This window comes from Crocodylus porosus, unplaced genomic scaffold, assembly GCF_001723895.1.
Source record: "Crocodylus porosus isolate Cpor-Errol unplaced genomic scaffold, CroPor_comp1, whole genome shotgun sequence".
In the NCBI taxonomy this organism is placed as follows: domain Eukaryota; kingdom Metazoa; phylum Chordata; order Crocodylia; family Crocodylidae; genus Crocodylus; species Crocodylus porosus.
The window spans coordinates 35,833,964-35,838,589 of record NW_017728915.1 but is presented as its reverse complement, the minus strand read 5'-3'; the positions used below and the strand labels follow the sequence as shown (position 1 = coordinate 35,838,589).

The 4,626-nt window shown below is 52.1% G+C and overlaps 1 protein-coding gene across 1 annotated transcript in view; it reads right to left on the bottom strand.

Moving 5' to 3' along the window:
* The window catches only part of KLHL36 (kelch like family member 36), a 17,844-nt gene extending 13,384 nt beyond the window's left edge, over positions 1-4,460 (bottom strand). The window contains exon 1 of the mRNA XM_019535955.1: positions 4,072-4,460. The gene's annotated coding sequence lies outside the window, so the exon portion shown is untranslated. The remainder of the gene's footprint in view (positions 1-4,071) is intronic.
* Between the last annotated feature and the right edge of the window lie 166 nt (positions 4,461-4,626).

The window sequence follows — 4,626 nt, the reverse complement described above, 5'->3', positions numbered from 1 at the left end:
CCGCCATCGCCCGCTTCCCTCAGGCACCCGAATGAGGGGCCAGGCGCCTGCATTAGGGGCTGAAAATCATTCAGACGCCCAGATCGGGGTCTGCAAAATCAAGGTCACCCCTTCAGGCACCTGGGTCAGGGGCTGGGCGGTCAGGGTGGCCCCTTGGCTGCGGTATGGGGCCTGGACTGGGGGCTAGAAGGCCAGGGTCACCCCTTTAGGGTCTGGGAATCATCAGGGCCGCCCTCTTCCTTCAGGCTCCTGGATCTGGGGCTGGGAATCATCCTCCTTCATGGGACGTGGATCAGGGTCTGGGAATCCGGGTTGCCCCCTTCCTTCATGGGATCTGGATCCGGGGCTGGGAAACTAGGCACTTGGATCAGGGGCTGGGGTATTGGGGTCACCCCTTGCAGGCACCTGGATTAGGGGCTAGGAGATCGGGGTCAGCCCTGCAGGTGCCTGGATCAGAGCTGGGGAATCATTAGGATCGCCCCCTTCCTTCAGACGCCCGGATTAGGGCCTGGGAAATCGAAGTCGCCTCTTCAGGCACCCGGATGAGGGGCTGGAAATCATCAGGGACACCTGGATCAGGTGCTGGGAGATCAGGCACCTAGAAAGCCCTGGGGATTCCCATTAAAATGGGCTAGGCAGTTGTCCTGGCTTCGTGGCTCTTCTCCCCACTCCTGCTGATCGCCTCTGGGTGAACAAGGCTGCAAGGGTGCCATGCTCTGCCCAGCCCTCAGCCGCAGCGCAGGTCTCCAGGGCTTGCTTGCATGAGCGGCTGACGGTCTCCTGGCTTCGCTGGGCCCCACATCTTGCAGGTTTGGGCCCTGGCAAAGAATTGATGCACCCCTGCTGAGCCCTGGGTGGCTGGAGACGGAGCCTGAGGGCCAGCCCGAGACGAGCTGGAGTAAGGCTTCAGGGCTCGGTGCCAGGTGGAGCCCAGCAAAGACCAACCCCTGCTCTCATAAGAGTCCTAAAGAAGTGGGGCTGGAAGGACGTCCAGAGGACACCTCGTCCAACCCGCTGCAGGATCGTCCCTGTCCAAAGCATCCCGTCCAATCCAACCTCTAAACTCTACATAAAACGTGACCGTCGACCCTGACGCAACGCAGGCCTCGCACCCGAACCTGCCCCAGGCAAAGCAGGGGGACCAGGGCAGCCTCCATCCGGCTTCTGGGCTCAAGAGATCCCAGGTAGAGGCTACGGTCCCTGCTGCAGGGGAAAGCAGCTCCCCTTCCCCTCCCAGTCCCTACCAGTCTGACCAAGGGGTAAAATTCCTGATCCCAAATACGGTGTCGGTCTGACCCCGAGTGGAGGGGAAAGACCCTCTAGCCAGGAATCTCTGGCTTTGGTCTTAGCAGGAGCATTGGCACAGCCCAGTCCCCGTCCCCAGCCTTGATCCTTTTGTCCTCCTGGAGGAGTCCCATCTCATTAGCAACTTTCTGTATCAAATGACCAGTGGGATGGGTACACAGAGCTGGAAGAGGAAGGTGAAGAATGAGGAGAAAGAGGGTGATGGATGAGCAGCGATGGCAAGCGATAATGCCCTTTAAGCCTGCAGTCTCCCATGACCCAAGAGGTCTGGGACCCCAAACAGAAACTGCTTTAAATGGCGAGCCTCATCCCTCTCTTCACTGGAGCCAGGGACCGCATCACAGTTCTGTGTCCTGGGGAAGACCCTGCTCCCCGGCTCTCCCCAGATTCCTCGTTAGGGATTGCTGTCAACAGGAGAGGGAGACCATTAACAGCACTGGGGGCCTGTATTATCCTGCAAAGGAAATCCTGCTAAGTCCCTCAGCTTCCTCCCAGGCACCGCCTGAGCTCTGAGGGAAATCATGGAAGGGGCAAATTCTGCTGCAAATAATAAAAGGAAGAGGCCAAACCTCCTCTCATTTGCACAGAGGCAAATTTGGCCTTGGGTCACTGAAGGCAACGAAGCAGATCATTTTCCCCCCTCCAACGTCATACTTGTGTGGCTCAGAGCAACTTTTAATCTTCCATGCTCCTAAAAATAAACACCATTTTTAAACATACCTGGAGCATGAAGAGAAGGAAAAGACAATGAAGAGCAGGGAAGGAGCAAATGTGTGTTGGTGAAAATGCAGGATGTGGCCCTACGGTGAGGGCACGAGTGGCTGGGGCTTCTACACTGCTACGGACAGGGATTTAACCTGGATGGAAAAATGAACACCGCACATCCCACTAAGATATAGAGATCCTGGGTATATAGAGATCCCTTCCAGCTGCAGAAGATCACAGAAGGGGCTCCTTTGAATTGCAGTGGACTGAGATTTGACCACCCGCCTATGTTTTCCTTTCAAGTAGAGCGAGATCAAGCAGCATCCGCCTTTCCACAGTGTAACCTCAGGAATTGGGGTGAAGAGACAGGAACAAGGCCACCAGCTGCAGATGGCATTATGGGAAGGATGGGAATGGCAGACTAAAAAACAGAAGACCAATGACTGGCTAACAAAGAAAAATGGCTATGAATCCTGGGGAAAAAAAATATATATATACACACACACACACACACACATATTCTCTGTGTGTGTATGTGTGTATAACCTACACACACACACACACACACACATTCTTGTTCTTGGCCATATATATATACTAAACATATATGGGCAAGAACAAGGCCATATATATTACTAAAGAAGGAGGGAAATTTGCAATTATGCTGATGGCAGCAGCCTACAAAAGTGTTGGGTCTGATCCTCCCACACACTAAGCACCTTCCACTTTAATTGACTTTAATGGGAATTTTTCTTAATTCCTACTGCCTTCGATATCGTGTGAATTGTGGCATTCCCTACTGTAATAAGCTAGCGTAAGGCCCCGATGCTGCCGAAGACACTATGTCATCTCAGGAGTCTGCCTGCCTGGCGCTGCTTGCAGGGCCAGGGCTTTGAACTGCATAGGGGTAAGCCACATTTCATCATTAACGTGCAGGCTGGTGCTTTTCAGCAATTACTAAATAACTGCATGCTGGCCTGCTAAGACCACATCAGATGTGGCAGCCGATTTTGAAATGATGGGCATAATCATAACTGATTTATGAACAAAGTCCTGTTCATTTTCAGGTGGAACATGCTTTTTTCTTCATTTATTTTTTACTGCGCTTGTCTATTTTTTTGCAAAACTCAGTTGTTCACAATGGCCACCCCAGTCTTTTGGAACTGCCGGGGTTCCAGTGCTATCGCCCAGCTTTCAGAACTGCGATCTTCTCCCTTTGCAGTCCAACCTCTGATTTTCAGGTAGGCTGAGACTCAGATATGCTTTTTCCATGTGTGTAGGTGCAGATATGCAGGTGCAGGTTTCAGTCTAAAGTGCTGAACTAGCACAATGCACTGACATTGCAGCTAAACCGTGTGATCTAATCGTCCCGATGGTTCATCTATACATTTAAGTCCATGTAGAGGGGTTTTCCCCACCTCTTCTGTAGAATAGATAAGGTCATTTTTAATTCCTCCCCAGCACTGGCATAAACTCCTTTATTCTCTAGCCTTCTAAAGCCGTGAGTAACCCTCGTACCAACAATATATGCTGGGTTTTGTGTTTGTGAGCATGAAATGAATGTTTTTAATTTTCAGCCCAACAGGGGGAGGTAGCTGCATCTGAAACGGGCAAATCCGCAGGCAGGCACGCACACCCACACATGCACACACACACTGCCTGAGGGACGGAGGAGCTGTCACTGCCCCAGTCACCCGTCAGGAAGCCCGAGTTGGAGACCTTGTGCAACCCTGCTGGGGGAAATGCGAGCTCATCCCCACCCAGAGTTCATGATCTTTAGCATTCCTGCCTGGGGTAATGCTTTTTGGTGGCTTCCTTTCTTCCTACAGCCAGCTATTTGCATGCAGCATATTTATTTTACCTTTCTTTCTTTTTTTCTTCACTTGCATTAGCAAAAAATAAAAGAAATAAAAATGCCTCTGTATTTGTGTGAGCTTTTGTGGTATCTACCCTGTCCTCCTGTCTCTAAGGCTGCTTCCCTAGGTAGCTGGCTCCCCACCTTTGGAAAATGCCCCATCTCTCCCCAGTCAGGATACAACCTCTCTCTTTCACGGCTCCTACCTGCACCAGAAAGCTCCTTGTCAGGTCTCCTCCTGTTCTGCTCCCTCCACATCTTCTGGAAGCTCTTCTCCAACCAGAGGTGCTGGCAGGGATGCTTTCCTCTTGCACCGTGTTGTCCCCTGTCTCCTGATCCCCCGCTTTCCTAAGTGTGTAATGCATCACTTTCTGTTCCAGCCAGTGTAGCGACATGTACCCTTGCCTTCAAACCGGTCTAAAAAAAGACCACCTCGGCCATCAAGCCACTGGGGCCCACTACAGATCCCTGGCAAGGATTTGGTTCGGTTTCATAGGCTTCCTGCATCCTCGAGCTAAAACCATGACATCATCACATTGAAATCCCAGTAATGCTTTGCAGAAGAGAATGGGGGGAGAAAAACCAAGAGGAGGGGGTGAGGAACCACCACTAGGCTGCAAAGCAAGGGGTGTTCCTCCACCGTTTCCCATTTTGATTGGCAGAAAGGAGCTCAGAAGAGGCTGGTTCCCCTGCCTCCACCTGCCTTGGGACCCGGAGGCAGAGCTCCAGCAGAGCAGAGCCGAGCTCTGCGCAGTCAGGCA